This window comes from Rattus rattus, chromosome 2, assembly GCF_011064425.1.
Source record: "Rattus rattus isolate New Zealand chromosome 2, Rrattus_CSIRO_v1, whole genome shotgun sequence".
Lineage (NCBI taxonomy): Eukaryota > Metazoa > Chordata > Mammalia > Rodentia > Muridae > Rattus > Rattus rattus.
In genome coordinates this window covers 61,632,180-61,648,947 of record NC_046155.1, presented here as the reverse complement: position 1 = coordinate 61,648,947, position 16,768 = coordinate 61,632,180, and the positions used below count along the sequence as shown (strand labels likewise).

Genomic DNA, 16,768 nt, shown 5'->3' with positions numbered 1-16,768 from the left:
ACCCAGATGAATGGCAAAGGTCATGGGTCTATAGGTCCTGCAGAGGCTTCTTTGTCCAATGTCTGTTGAGCTGTGTTGGGGCCATAGGATAGTGAGAGAGCCTGGTAATTGAGCAATATTGACTCCTACAGAGCTGCCACTCTAGGGTAGAAATATGGAGGGGGAGACTGAAGGGAAGGTATGGGAGGTAGCAGTAAGTTCAGGCTCTGTGTGTGTGTGTGTGCACGTGCTGAGAGAGAGAGAGAGAAAGAGAGAGAGAGAGAGAGAGACAGAGACAGACAGAGACAGGGGAGGAAAGTAGATGACTGTGGGCCCTTGAAGCTGGCTGAGCAAACTTCACTCCCTGGTTATCCGGGAGCCAAGAAAGGAGGTGACCATGGTGCTGAACTGAAGTCACCCAGTAGTAATGGGGGCAGCTGCAGAGGGTGAGGCAATCTGGAACCAGAAGAGGACAGGTGTACATGGGGTTGCAGGTCCTAATGACTTGCCTTTGTGCAAGAGGCAAGGCCAGAGCATACTACTTCCAAGAAGGAGCGGGTAATGGAGATGAAGAGGCTGGGGGGAGGGGAGGACTATATTGACGGACAACCCAGAGGAGGCCCACACTTCCCTCAGGTGGGAGAGAAATGTAAGAGGTTACATCTTTCCTTTCCCATTGTCATATAAGACCCTTTATCAATAGGTGTGGAGGTGTCGCCTTTTCATAGTTTGAGACCATATAGCTGCACTAGCAGGGGTTCAGGTAGATGACAAGGGTGGAGTTGTGTAGAGGCCTGGAAGCAATGCTGGGATGGGAGCTGATGGATAGTGGTGTGCTGGCTGACCCAGTCAGAGGCTTCACAGTGCAGACAGGAGTCAATAATAAAAGTGGCCATGTGCAGGGACTAACCAAGTGGACAATGCACATAATATCGTGGGTGACCATGTGGGAGGGGTTGGCTGAGCTTGTGGAGTGCTTAGAGGACAGGGTCTCCAGTGGAAATGGGCCTATGACATTTGGGAGCAGCGTTGGGTAGGAGTCATTCCAGCAGGACAAAGGTTTTTATCATCACAACATTCAGGATTCAGAGCTGGAGGCAATAAGAAGTATGTGAGGAGGTGTGAAACAGTGGTCTGATCTCTGTGTGACCCCTGCCTGTCACCTTTCCAGAAAGGGCCACTTGGCAGCTGAGGACTTAAAGCAAGGCTTTAGAAATGAGCTAGGGTGAACACAGTTTGTCCCAGACCATGGTTGGTCCTGTTCTCACAGGCACGTCTTCTGAAGGTGGCCAAGGCAATCTGAGACTGGCACACAGGCAGAGCAAGTGCGACGGAGTGGTGCTGGTTCGACACCAAGGGGAATGGGGCCATCTGTGCAACCTGGAGTGGACACTGGCCGAAGCCTCTGTGGTGTGTAGACAGCTGGGCTGTGGCCCTGCCGTTGGCGCTCCCAAATACGTGCCCCTGCCTGGAGAGATGGTCCAGCCCTGGCTGCACAATGTATCCTGTTGGGGCAATGAGTCCTCTCTCTGGGAGTGTAGCCTTGGGGCATGGAGTCAGCGTGCTTGCCCCCATGAGTGGGTGGTGGTGGCTCTCTGTGCAAGTAAGTGAGCTGGGGGCTGGAAGAGCTGGTGAGAGGCAGGGAATGAAAAGGCACTCCTCCTGGGCCCCTGTGGCAGAGGTTCCAGATGGGTGCACTCTGTTGGAGGTTGCCATCTCTCCTCTCTGCACTCTTCTAATTCTTTCAACAAATGCTTAGATGGCAAGCACTGTTCTAGGGGCTGGTGACCTAGCCATGAAGAAACCTGACAAAATCTGCTTGGTATATATGCTTCCAGGGAGAGGCAAAGAGAACAAGGAGAGTAGAGTGAAGGTCATGAGTGGTTCCCATTGATCTTACAGTTGGCTCCAGGAGCACAGTAAGCATGTACTGAAGTTTACGATTAAAAGACTGAGAGGTAAATGCTCTCCCTTGGAAGCTGGGCCATCAGCTATCTCCGTGAGCTCATTTGGACCTCTCCAGGTGTCCTGTGGCTGGAGTAGGACCCAGTGTGATTTTGGGCTGAGCACTAGACAGTGTTGTAGGACTTATTAAAAATGCTTCAGCTGGATGTGGTGACACATGCCTTTAGAAGCCCAGCACTTGGGAGGCCAACCTGCTCTACAGAGTGAGTTCCAGGACAGCCAGGGCTACACAGAGAAAAACAAAACAAAATGCTTCAGGGGATGGAGAGTTGGCTTAGCAGTTAAGAGCAAGTGCTGTTCTTGCAGAGGACATGAATTTGAATCCCAGCCTCCACATAGAGAAGCTGAAGACTGCCTGTAAATACAGCTCTCGGGGACCCAATGCCTCTGATATCCACAGACACTTGTACTCACATAGTTATGCTTATACACAGACACATACACACAGTAAAATATGGTAAAAACAAAACTTTAATATTTGATTTAGACGTTTACAGTCACTGGCCTGAATGAAGCCTGACTGGTACCAGGCCTTGTTCCCTGAAGATGGCCAAGTCAGAGCCAGGTATGACTTCTTGGAGGAGGTTAGACTGGTTTCAGTTGTTATCCTTGTAGGCTTCTGCGCCTATAGTATGTGGCCACCATATGAGTCCTGGGAACTGAATGTTGGTTCATTATGGAAGTAGCAACAGTCTTAACTGTTGAACCATCTGTGCAACCCCTTGCTATCCCTTTAGAGGGCTGGGAATATTCTTTTCTATCTGTTTCTGTTGTGCATATTTATATTTCTTTCCATATCTGAATCTACACAAAACATCTGTATTCATCTGTCACTGGACACATCTGTCTCTCCTTGACTCACAGATTTAATTTGCCTTGGTGCTGTATATATAGGCTGGGATGCATGGCCCTAGTTTTAGACTCCCAGGGAACCTCTGTTCTGCTTTCTATAGATGCTGGAAACTAGAAAAAAAACATATGCAAGTGATGCCAGGGTGTAATTGGGTCAAATGCCATTACAGTGACATTCTTAGATTGGCCTGTACCTTCTGAGACCATCAGAGGAGCCTGAAGGAGGGTCTCCCTGTGCCTTTTCTACAGAATCTGTGGCTCTGAGGCTGCGAGGTGGCACCAGTGGCTGCGTTGGATGGCTGGACGTGCTCTACAATGGGTCCTGGGGTGCTGTGTGCAGCAATGCACTCAGAGACATCTCCTTGAGCATCATGTGCAGACAGCTGGGATGTGGGGACCAGGGCTGGCTGGAGAACAGGCCGTCTCCTGGGCCTGGCTTGGGAATCTCCTGGGTGGATAAGATCAAGTGTCGAAAGCTACACCGTGCCACTCTGTGGCAGTGCCCTTCTGCCCCATGGAACCTACACTCCTGTACCCAGGAGGAGGAGGTCTGGATTAACTGTGAAGGTGGGTGCTGATAGTTCAAGGGTGGGCCCCAGTGAAGGCTTCTATGTTCTGAGAAGCCACCAAAAGTACCTGGCACTGAACTTCATGGCTGGAGGCCAAGTTCATCAATGTTTTCATCTCAAGTATCACAGGGCATTTTACACCAACGGCTGTGTTTGTTTTATAGGACTGCCACAGATAGGTTCACAGGAGCCCGCACAGACCCCTAACTGCTCTTCCCCACTTGGCTGCTTAGGTAGGCATCTACAAACCTCCTGCCCACCTGCTCATTCAGAGGGGCAACGCAGTGACTTCTGCCTCCTTTCCAGAGGACAGCGTACTGCGTGTGCTCGGAGGCGAGGACGGCTGTTCCGGGCGTGTGGAGCTCTGGCACGCAGGCTCGTGGGGCACAGTGTGTGATGACTCCTGGGACCTGCTGGATGCCGAGGTTGTGTGCCGGCAGCTGGGCTGCGGCCAGGCCTTAGCTGCTTTGGAAGGTGCCGCCTTTGGCCCTGGTATGGGGCCTGTGTGGTTGGATGAGGTGGAGTGCCTTGGCAGCGAGGTGACCTTGGAGGCCTGCCAGGCTGAGCTCTGGGGACACGGAGACTGCACGCACAAGGAGGATGCAGGTGTTCGTTGTGCGGGTGAGTTGGCAGCAGGTAGAAGAAGGCTCAGGGCTTCTACATTGATTTCTTTAGCTGTCCTTTATGCTCGGGCTCATAAGTAGGCCCGCCCTGAAATGTAGGGTTCCACTGGGAGCTCCTTATAACCCTATATGCCCCAGGCTAAGCTGCTAGTTGGTAGAGGCTATCTCTTAGGTGTGGGCACATCTGTTCTACTGAGGCTTTCCCATCTCATATTTCCGTTGCAGGTGTCTCCACGACCACTGCATTGTGTAAGTGTCTCTTTTTCAATCCAGTTGCCCTGCCTCCATTGGCCAGCAGGCCAGCAGTGGAGGTCAATTCTAACTGGCCCATGTTGGAAACCCATGCTATTATGGTCACACCACCAGTATTGGATCTAGACTATATCATCATTCTGTGATGGGAACTTCTTCCCTCACCTGCGCCTGCTGTGTGGGAATGGAGAGGCAACAGAGGTCACCAGTCCTCACGTTTTAGGGCCTTTAATTTGGGGACGATGTTGGGTGGCTTGTGTATGCTATGTTTTGGACAATTTTTGCCCAGTGCAAAGTAGAGGTAAGACAGGAGGACCCCAAGTCTTGCTCTGTGCTCACATCTTTGTCTTTTATCCTTCCCCCATCCCCACCCAGCTCCTCACCCTTGAACATTCCTATTGTATTTCCCAATGGCATCTACACAGCTACCTATGTGGGCTTTTTTACTTCCTCTAATCTGAGACTGGGCATCTGGGATCTCCTTTTGGAGTAGTTTGTCCTTTAAACCTTTAAACCATTTCCCATGAGCAGCTCTTGGATATTCTGGAGGTCCATCTGTTGTGGGTGACCCAACCGCTTTCTGCAAGACTGAGGTCATTTAAGTTTTGGGTCAGGTTATTCCATACAGCAAAGGCACAGCTGTTTTTATGCCCCACAGCTCCTTCCCTGACGCCTCCACCCGTTGCTGAGGCCTGGAACCTGCCTGAGATTGCCTGCTTGGTGCTTGGCTGCCTCCTGGGCATTGTCTTCCTGGTTATGATTGCCCAGTGGTGTCACATCAGAGATGCTAGCATGGGTATGGCATGTGCTGGTGTGGTTTTCAGGGAAGCGTGACAGGAAATTGGGGGGTGCTCTATGATATCCTGACCCCAGCAGGCATATCTTGTTTTTGGCACTGCCTTGCACTCTGGCAGGTCTCTCGTAGCCACTGCTGAGTTAGATTCTGGGAACCCTAAGGTATGGTCTGGAGGATGCTGGGATCTTTTCCTCTACACTACTAAGTTGGCTAGATATGACATTCTGCACACCCAGGACTTCTCCATGTCTCGCTCCATCACTTGTGCCATCTCGTAGTGGGATGTCAGACCTTTGAGTAAGGGGTTGACCTCAGTGAGCAGTTACATCACACACAGGAGGCTGCAGGTCCCAGGAGGGTGGGGTGAAATTAGAGGAATGCTTGTTCTGGAACATTCTGGGATGGTCTCCACAGGTTCTGGCGTGTTGGGGAATCTACAGTCAGATGGTGTCTATGAGGACATTGAAGTTGTCCCTGTGACAAAGAAAGAGGAGAATGCAAGATCCAGGCTGCTGATGCCGGAAGACGGTTATGATGATGCTGAAGAGCCCGAGGGTCAGCCTACAGAGAGTGAGGAGGAGTGCAATGGGCACTGCTGAGCTTGGTAGGTATGAACCTTTGTGCCCAGAGATCCATCATACTCCTGCTTCATTGCTTCCTGATGGTGGCTGTGCTTGCATTTAAAGGACCCAGTTTCAGGGACTTCTGAAGCTGTTTTGAGTTGTTTACCTTCTTGCTTAAGGAACTTCCCTTCATGCATGCTGACAGGAACCGGATATAGATCTCTCCTGAGAGTCACAGCCAGAACATGTCAAATACAGAGGCGAATGCCAGCAGCAAACCACTGAACTGAGAACGGGACCCCTGTTGGAGGAATTAGAGAAAGGATTTCAAGAGCCAAAGGGGCTTGTGACCCCATAAGAATAACAATGCCAACCAACCAGGGCTTCCAGGGACTAAACCACTACCCAAGGCTATTCATGGACTGACCCTGGGCTCCAATTGCATATGTAGCAGTGAATAGCCTTGTTGGGGCACCAGTGGAGGGGAAGCTCTTGGTCCTGCCAAGGTTGGACCCCCAGTGTAGGGGATTGGTTGGAGGGGGAGTGGTAATAGGGGGATGGATGGGGAGGGGAATACCCATAGAGAAGGGAGGGGGAGAAGTTAGGGGACTGATGGACAGGAAACCAGGAAAGGGAATAACATTTGAAATGCAAATAAGAAATAACCAATTTAATAAAAATGGAAGAAAAAAAACCTCAGAAAAAGGAACTTCCCTTCAGAATGGAGGTTTCAATCTCAGAAGAAATTGTTATATAACAATGGTAAGACAAAAATTTATGTGACCACACCTTCAGGACTAACACTGGCTACCATTATCCAGGACCACATCCTTCAAGTCCAGTCTAATCTGGGGCCCCTTTTCTCACCAAAGCAGCCCATGATCACAGTCCCCTGTTTACCTCCATCCACTGTCTATCTGCTAATGGCCACTGTGTCTGACCTTCCCTACAGATGAACCCCTCTGGGAATATATGCTTCCATGTACCCTCTCCATTACCACACTCTCCCTGGGAACCTGTTTTCTTGTGTCTGCTTCCCTGTTTCATGTAGATGGCTCTTAGGTATAGGATCTATCATGTGATTAGAATAGACCCTCATGAGGTTCTTATGAACACTAATGTCTTCTAGTGTCCTACTGTACCATTGTAGTAGAAAAAGAGAACCTACCCGGTATGCCTTGGAGGATGAGCTCATGGCTCTCCTGTTGTCATGTGAGTCAGCCCCTGGAATCCTGGTAGATTTTGGACTTACATAGTGGGAAAAAAATATTAAAAATATTAGTTTTGATCTCAGGAAATTCTGGATGATTCAGAGTCAGATGACATTCCAATAGTCCACAGGATTGTTTATAGGGTCCAAGAATTGCTGAAGGAGACCCCAGACTCAAATAGTATGCAAAAGCAAAGAGCGTTTATTCTGCGGAAACAACCAATATGCAGGAATCAGCCATTCATACAAAATGGCAACAGCCAGATGAGCTTTTGGGCTCCTTTTAAGTGCAGCGAGGGGGATTTTAGGGATGGTTAGGTCATTCTTAATATGATTGGCTAGGTAAGCAGCAGTTACTACATTGGTTCATTTGTAATTGGTTGCTATATTTGATTTACTATTTTTGGTCAGGCCTTAGAGATATTCCAGGAACTGTCTCAGTTCTTGAGCTGGCTATCTCTCTCTTAACAGTCCATTGTGTGTTTTTGTTTTTGTTTTCCCCCCAAGAAGCCTTGCCTGCTTCTTTGGGGGAACTGAAGCTTAAGGCCTAACATGGCTGCCTGTTCTAAAATGGAGTGAGTTAGGTCCCCTCAGTTCATGTCACACCTGCTTCTCTTGACTACTGGGCTTCTCTCTACACAATGTTAGAACAATGATGGACTGAGTGCAGCTCAGCCAAAAGCCTCAGAATTGAGTTGCCATGACACATGGGACGAACAGGGAAAGATACCCCAAGACCTGCCTGCTACCACATGGCAGGCTGTAGACACAGAGAGGCCCACCTGCCACTATGCCATGTGGTGTGGGCAGAGATTCCCCAGAGGCTCACCAGTCACATGGCCCACCCACAGCAGGAGCCATTAGAGCAGGCACTTATGTGGTAGGCAGATGGGAGAGAAAGAGTTGCGGAACAGTTTTAGCATTATGAAGAGAGATAGAACTGGAGATGGGAGGAATGAGAGGAATAGTCTTTTGTGAGTAGCCTGCCCCTGGGATACTTGAGGCCATGGTGAAGTCCCAGCACATGTTGCCACTGAAGACCATGTTTGGTCTGTGGCCGTGCAGCAGCAGAGGTCAGTATCAATGTCCATGGTTCATATTACCACTAGAGACCACACAGATGTCTGGGCAGCTCCCTGGGACCAAGGACTGTGAAGAACTGACCCCACCCTTCACTGGATGCAACATTCTGGAGAGTTGACCCAACCGCTCACCAGCTGCGGCACTTGGGATAGCAAACCTTGCATCTCACCCAGGCAGCATAGTAGAGCTGGCCCTGGTGGCATGAGTGTGGATGAGCCAAGCCTTGAGGATGTGAGCATGGGAAAACTGACCCTGACAATTGTCTGCCCTGATGTGGCACCAGTTTATAGATGATTCATCCCCATCCCTTCCACCTTACCATATGCAACAGAGCTGGTTCCAAAGTCATGAAAGTGAGAGAACTGGCCCTGGCCCTCGCTGGTTGTAGCCCTTGAGAGAGCAGGCCCTGCACCTCCCCTGGACAGCACAGTGGAGCTGGCTCTGGTGGCCTGAGTGTGGGTGAGCTGTCCCCAAGGGCGTGAGAGCTGGAGAGATGACCCTGCCCTCTGCTGGCAGCAGCATTGTGTGGGGTAGCCAGGGCAGTGCTGGAGAGCTTGCCCTGGTGATGTAGATGTGGAAGAGACCAGCTCAGCTATCAACCAGGCCCAGAACCAGGGACTTGAGTTGACCCACAAAATCTACACCATTTGTAAACTGTTGGAGTACATTAAAGGGCCAACCTTACTGGTCCAAAGCTGCAGGAGCTTCACAACTCAGGGCAACAATAGGATAACCTGGGGGAGTTCCGGTGAGGATCAAATATTGATGACATGCCATAAGCCAGAGGTCTTGAACCAGACCATTTGCAAGTGAAGATGTGTGGATGAGGGTATACTGTGGGACATACTGTGACACACTACAGCTTACACTATGAGATTTTTTTCTATGCTTTGTTTTTTCCTTTTTATTTTGTTTGTATGTTTTTAAATTTTCTTTTAGGGGAGAGTTTGCAAGGGCGGAGGGTAGATACAAGGGGATGGGGAAATAAGTGGGACTGGGGTTCATTATGTGAAACTCACACACACAAAAAAATCAATTTAAAAAGTCGAGAAAAAGTCCCCAGAGCCCATTGAAGCTTCCCAGGGAAGGGACGTTCAGGCTCTTGACTGCCTTGTGTCCCCTGTAGTGCACCTTGGCCTCCTGGCTTTGGGCTCACTTTCCTTCTCTCTCTTTCCTTTCCTATGCTGACTTGTGGTCCTCACTGAAAGCTCTAGAATCCCCCTGAGCACCTTCAAAAGCAATGTCTCTAACTCCTGTACCAATAAAGCTGGAAAACATGAAAATGCCTTTCAGTTGTTTCTTCCACATGTGGGAAATTTTATTTATATCTGGTGGGGTAACCTGGTAAAAGTCCCTGTAGGGGAGACTTCTATTTTCTGGGGTCTGATTTAGTATGTATGGTCTAGGCACAGGGTGAGGTCAGCAAACCTGAGGACTATTGTGGTCATGGGTGTAATGAAGTAGCCCCTATATTACCAGAACCTGTTCAGGTAACCTGGCCCATGTCTGTTGTCAGATCTCTGTTCTGAGTCTTCATAGTGGCTGGCATTCAGGTAAACCCATGCTGGCACCAGGGCATGCTCAGACCATCCCAGTGTAGCTTCACACTGTTTTGCTACAGCCATTTTTCTTTGTCTTTTTGCTTTTGTTTTGTTTTATAGCCAATTTCTTTCAGCTGGGACTACACTCAGGTATTTGGGAGACAAGTGTAGGATTGAGTGTTTAGAGTAAGGGTTTTTAAAGACAAAACCATATTGGTATCTCAGATTTTATACAGCAAGCAGTTGAACAGAAGCTAAAATAAGCAGTTAGTTAGAGGAGGAGGTTTGTATAAACAAGCAGTTTAACAAAAGTCAAGATAACTTAGCTGGGGCATCTTGACCTCAGGTCCATAGACTAGAGTTGGGTAATTTTCCATGTTCCATGGTGTAATCATCACGAAGATCAAATTCTAGCTAAACCTAAATGGCCTTGACAAGAATACAAGATGGAGGAACCTCTGTACTGACTTACCCTGTCACAACAGTGCTATACTGTCAGGTCAAGTTGACCAAGATTTAGGTGTCAACACATCACTTGGTGTTAGGGATGTAGTTTGGTGGATCAGCACTTGCCCAGTATACAAGAGATCCTCTGTTTAATCTCCAGCAGGGCACAAATAAATAAAAATAAAATCTAAATAGCAAAAAGAAATCATCACTTGTTTAAAGTCTTTTTAGGGGGTGTGTCACTTTATTTATTTATTTATTTATTTATTTATTTATTTATTTATTTACATCCCAAATGCTGCCCCTTCCACATTCCCACTCACAGAGTTCCCCTTCCCATCCATCCTTCCCTTTGCCTCTGAGAGAGCGGCCACCTTTATCCCCCAATCCTGATGCATCAAGTCTTAGGAGGATTAGGCACATCCTCTCCCACTGAGGCCAGACATGGCACCCATCTGTTACATACATTCTGAGGGAGCCTTGCCCCAGGCCTTTTGGTTGGTGGCTGTCTCTGGGAGCACTCAGGGGTCTAGGTTAGTTGACACTGTTTGTCTTTCTGTGGCGTTGCCATTTCCATGAAGGCCTTCAATCCTTCCCCTAACTCTTCCAAAAGTTCCCAACCTCCATCTAATGTTTGTGAATATTTGCATCTGTCTCAGACAGTTGCTGGATAGAGCCTCTCAGAGGACTGCTCTGTGAGACTCCTGTCTGCAAGCACAACATAGCATCATTAATAGTGTGAGGGGTAGGTTTCTGACCATGAGATTGGTCTCATAATGGGCTGGATGTAGACAGCCATTCCTCAGCCTATGCTCCATCTTTGTCCCTGAATTTCTTTTAGATAGGACCAATTTTGGGTCAAAAGTTTGTAGCTGGTTTGTGTCCCCATCCCTCCGCTGGGGGTTCTGTATGGCTACTGGAGGTTGTTTCTTCAGTTTCCATCTCCCCACTGTTGAACATTTCCTCTAAGGTTACCTGCATTGACTTCTGGGAGACTCTCTCATCCCACATCTCTGGTTAAAGTCTTAAATGGGAAGGTCCTTCACAGAATATTTGATCTTTCTTGTTTTAAAAATTTATTTATCTTTGTGTATGTTTGTACACATGCCATGAGGTACATATGGAGAGGCCAGAGGACAACTTGTATGAGTTGGTACTCTCTCAAGTTGTCAAGCTTGGCAGCAAGCCCCTTTACCTGCTGGACACCTCCATATCTCTGTTATTAAAGAATAGACAGATATATTGTGCCTGATGTGGTGGCATTCATGATGATTCCATCATGTAGGAGGTATTGACCAGAGGATAAAGATTGCAAAGTCATCCTTAGCTGCATAGCAAGTTCGAGGTCAGCCTGGGTTAGGAGCCCTTATCTCAACAAACCAGAGGGAAAAAAGTTACTGCTTTTTATTAGTAATCTCAAAGGCTACATGTAGTATAAAAATATCAACTTTGGATATTTTATATTCAAATATACACAATCCACATCTCTAGTATAACATCCATGTATAACATACAATACACTATGAAATTTGTAGATTTGAGAAGGACACAGGAATAGTTAGCACTAATTATTCTATATGCAACAATCCTGAGCTATCTATGCATATATCTTTTGAGCTTATATAGTGCATAGTTATGTATTCAACTGTTTTCCATTCAACAATATGGGGTGAAAATTGTGATTTTTTTGAAAACATGATAATTTCTGCAAAAGTGTCATTCTTTTTTCAAAAACAAACTGTTCTTTGAGGAGTTCATATATGTATACAATATATTTTGGTCATATCCATTTTCTGCCTTTCCAACAACCTCCAGACTCTCCCAAATGCTCTTCTCTCCTAATTTCATGCTTTCTTTTATTTTATTTTAACCTTTGAATCTAGTTAGGGCTGCCACTATGTCCACAGATTGAGGCCATCAACTGGAGTATGAGCCACCTATCAGTGGCCATACCTACAAAGAGAAAAAAAAATCAATCCCTCTTCCAATAGTGATCAATCACCAATAGTTTCTCAGGTAGGGTGTGGTCTGGTGAGCTCTTCCTCCACCTTGCCATTCTTAATAATTTTACATTAAGGATACTTGATTTTTTATTCTCTCCTTGACCCTGTATATTTCATTGTGGGTATATGTTTTTATTTATTGAGACTATTTTGTTTACACAACTGATGCTCATTTGAGAATCTAACCTGCTTTTTCTGAAGGGAAGTGAAAAAGGAGTGGGTCTGGGGAATAGGGATGTGGGGGTATTGGGAGGAGTGGAAGGAGAGAAACTGGTAGGGATGCAATGGATGAGAGAAGAATAAAAACAAAAAAGAACCTATGTAAGTAGACAAGGCATAAAAAGAAACTAAAAATTATCCCACATTCTACCTCTTATAAACGAACTTTTGAAATATGTAGCGTAGATTCATTGAGAACTTTGTTGGCAGTAATGCAAACTTCAGCCAGATGAGCAAAGTTGGCCAGTATGCATCACATATTTTCCATTTGACAATCAGCTACTCATAAAGGCTTATCAATAAGTAGACACTTGAACAATGATGACATCATGTCCTCTTGTCTACACATTCTTTAGTTTGTCTATTACCCTGGTAATGTGAACTTGCTTGTGTGGTCAGTAGTTAGGCTTGTCTCCTCAGAGAGACATTCTTCCTATAACTGGGTCAAGGGCAAACATATTGAAAGCATTGGGATTAAATTGCCAACTCTGTCTATTGACAGCAATGAATGACCTTGGAAGAGTTCTGGTCTTTAGCTAGATTTTCTGTTTGAGGCAGAAGGTCTTTAATGCCTTTTCTGACACTGACCTTGGCAGCTACAGCCATATAGGCCTTTCTGGGAGGAGACTCGCTCTCCACACCTGGTACAGCTTTTGGCAAGCTGCAGGAAGCCCCACAGTGCTGGCACTGTCTGGGCTCTGGCACAGTGGGTGAGTGCTTGCTTTGGGTGAGAGATGACAGCTCTCATGTGGGGGAGGAGCCTATGGTGCTGAAGGGCTCTGGCTCCAAAATACTGCCACCCTGAGTGTGAGTTCACTTTCTTCCTGAAGGCAGAGACAGGTACCTGTTCTGAGGCCATCAGCCTTGGGAACTGCACTTACAAGGAGACCTGTGATGGCACTGTCTTATCTCAAGCTGTGGCGTCTACTGTTGCTGGCCTGCTGTACTCTCCTTCCTGGTGAGTGTGTGTTGTTGTGTGAAGGTCTTAGGTACCAGGGACACAGGTATATAATACATACTTGACTGTGCTCAGGGGTGGCACAGTGCTGGTGATGTTGATGCCTTTTTGTATGTGTGTTTCCTTCTAACGTTGACATCATCAAAAGCAACCATTTGGATTCTGTAACAATGCAGAGTTTTACTGTTGAGAAATCTGAAAAAGGGAGGATTAGGATGAATAGTGAAGATGAGATTTCTCCTGTCCTCCTCTTCTTCTTCCTCTTCCTCCTCCTCCTCCATTTTCTTGACAGGGTTTCTTTGTGAAGCCCTGGTTGTCCTGGCACTTGCTCTGTCAACCAGGCTGGCTTTGAACTCAGAGATTGGACTGCCTCTACCTCCTGAATACTGGGATTAAAGGCAGGTGGCACCATGCCCAGCTGAAGTTGAGCTGTCTGTAAAGCATTCCAAATGAAATACAGAATGTCATCTATATTTACTTTTTTTTTATTTGTTTTGTCTTGTTTTTATTCCTGAAGATATGGCTCTTGGGAACTACATTGAATTTCCTGGGTGGTAATAAATGTGAGGCCAAATACACTTGCAATATCATGGGCAGTGGAGCCTTATGTGTGGGGATGGCCTGGGCGAGCTGGAGGCTTCAGTGATCTGCAGAGAGCTCGGCTGTGGCTCTGTGAAGACTATGCTCCGGTACGTTTTGACACCTGAAGAAATGAAGCAACCTTGGCTATATGATGCCCAGTGCCATGGTGAGGAAGCCACCTTCTCGGAGTGCCTCCTGGGGTCTTGGGGGCCCGTCAGTGGCTGCCAATGCCAGTGTGTGGCTGCGATTATCTGCTCTGGTAGGTTAAATGGAGACCCTGAGCTCCTCAGTACTTGGGACTCCTTTCTCTGTCTTGGTCATGGAAGTATTGGGTCAAATGTCTGGCCTGTATGAACATATATTATGCTTGGAGTCTTAAAAGGTCTGGGTTTTCATCTTCTATAGACACTTTCCCAGTAACTTTAAATAATATCTTTACGTTTTAAAAAGTTAGCTACTTCCCTTGTTAAGTGACTACTAGAGAAAACATTCCTGTTTTCAGAATACATAAGGCCAAGACTTTGGCCACATGGTGTAGGAGACAGGAGTCCTGGCTCATTCCCCCTGGAAGGATGGGATTTGCTACCTTAGAAAACAGCAAAGGGTGGGAACACGTTCAGGAGCACCTTGGACAATGACTCAATGTGGGGTAGTCAGTGCCTATCCCTATCCCTGTGTTTGCCCTAGGGTTAGGATAACAAGACTCGGTTTCTCTTCTCTGCCGCCAGGTGGTACCACACGACAAATGGGGCTGGTTGATGGCAGCAGTCCTTGTGCTGGGATTGCACAGGCCACTGGGATTTCCAATTTCTCCCTGAGATGTGACTTGCATGAGAAGGAGGCTGGCGTTGTGTGCAGACAGCTGGAATGTGGCACTGCTCTGCAATGGTCCAGAGCCCACCATGGAACCAACGGGTATCATGAGCAGAAGTACCTTACGTGCCAGGGAACAGAGTCTGACATTTTACATTGCCTGATTGATGTGAACTTCCTAGAGCAATGTGACCTTCTGACCTACACCCAGATTGTATGCACAGGTAGGAGCACCCATGCTGAGTATTTTAGTCTTCATATTGTGTATATGGATATGAAGAAAGGAGCCTGAGATACCTGCTTCCCAGTAGTGTCAATAGAACCCTTACCCAATATTTGTAACAGAAAACAATCCACTTTGCCACCAAGAAGTAGTTATGGGAAACTCTGATGTGTCCCCTGAAAGTTGTGCTCATTACCTTTTCTAGAATACAGATGGCTGTGATTCCCTAGAAACCAAATGACCAGAAGGTGTGTTTGTGCTCAGAATCCACATGGAGTCTGAGGCTTAAGGGAAGGCAGAACAGGGGATCAAGGTCTTTGGTCCGTAGATTCCAGCACTTACTCCGTGGTCCTCTGTGTTAAGACTAAGGACAATGGTCCTGTTTCCTTCCACACCATTCTTTCTTGGGACCAAGTAGCAGTTGTCAGGTCATATCACCCAGTGACCGCATGGAGATTTCCCTGACCTCAGTTGCTTCACTCCAGTGTTTGTCCAAAGGACACATGGAGATCTGGCTGGTGGGTGGTAAGCACCCCTGTGAGGGTTCCCTGAAGGTTCAGTGAGGACTGACCTGGGGCACCATCTGCAGGCTGATCTGGTTTGCTCATGGATCGCATGGTTTTCCAGGAGCTGGTGTGTGGTGGTGGTGTGTACACATCTGGGAGCTCTTAGTTTGGTTAGGACTTAGTAGAAGCAGGCTTTCCACTTTGTGGCAACAAATTACTGATCTCTTGTTCATTAGATCTGGACATTGATGTGGCCATGACCAGAATGCTTCACTAATTTTTTCAGGGGAAAGTGAGTCAGGTTATGGACTGGCAGGGTGTGACTTGATGTGGTCAGGGTCTGGGATCTGGGGTCTGTGCTGTGATGACCATGGAAAGCTGGACAAGTAACTCAGGACCCATGTCCTCTGACTCAGGATACTTGGCCTCCTTCTCACCTTTTCTAGACTTTCAAGTTTGTTCACCCTCGTTCATCTTTGGATAAGTGTCTGCTCAGCTCTCTTATAGATTTGAGAAATAGGTGGCCAGTGTGTTTTGAGTGGTGTCAATGGTTCTGTACATTTGTACATGAGACCCTTGTTAACACATGTCCTGTAACTCCATCCTGTGTGTTTCTTCCCGTGATGAGCTCCTTTTGTACATACAGCATTTTGTGCACACAGGTTCAAGTTTGCTTCATCTCAACCTCTGTTTTCTGCTTTGTGCTTGTGCTTTGGTGTCACATTTAAAATCTGACATCACAAGCCCAAAGCCCTGTGGCTTGGCTGCCTGCTTTCTGCTGTCCCTTAGCACTGTGTCCAGGACTTAGTGGGTCTTCAGTCACTTTGTTTCTGGTGTGGGGAGGACTTAATCCATACATTCCACATGGATATTCAGTTTCTCCAGAACTTTGTTTATGACATTGTTCTTTCTACACAAATGGTCATAGCCCTTTAAGAAATTTGATGACTATGAGTGTGTGTGTGTGTGTGTGTGTGTGTGTGTGTGTGTGTGTGTGTGATGATTTCTCTACTGTTATTTCTGCTCCACTGGTCTGTGTTTAGCTTCAGTGCTTTGGTTCATGTAGCTCTGCTGTTAAGTTTTGAAATGAGAATGCAGGCATCTAGCTGCTCATATGGTTGTGGGTCTTTGGGAATCCTCATCTCTACAAGAATACTAGGATTAACATCCCAACTTTCCAAGAACCTGCTCAGGTTTAGATAGGGATGGCATTGCATCTGTAGAATGCTTTGGGTGATGTCATCATTATCTTAGACCATGCCATAAGCCCTTGATATGAGGTCTACTTGTAGGCAGTCTATAGAGACATTTTTTGATTAATGATTGATGTGAGAAAGCCCACTGTGGGCAGTGCCACCTCTGGTCAGGTGATCCTGGGGTGTATAATAAAGTAGGCTAAAGAAGCCATGGAGAGGAAGCCAGTAAGCAGTGTTTCTTCATAGTCTGCACTTAAGCTCCTTCATCCAAGTTCCTGCTTGAGTTCCTGCCTTGACTTCCCTTCATGATAGATTGTAAGCTATAAGGTGTTTACAGCCCACATCTCCAAGGTTCCTTTGGTCATGGTGTTTTATCATAGCAGTAAAA

General features: G+C 47.0%; 1 pseudogene; it reads left to right on the top strand.

The window, feature by feature from the left end:
- The first annotated feature begins 12,996 nt into the window (after positions 1-12,996).
- On the top strand, positions 12,997-15,461 carry LOC116893102 (annotated as a pseudogene).
- The last annotated feature ends 1,307 nt before the right edge of the window (positions 15,462-16,768 follow it).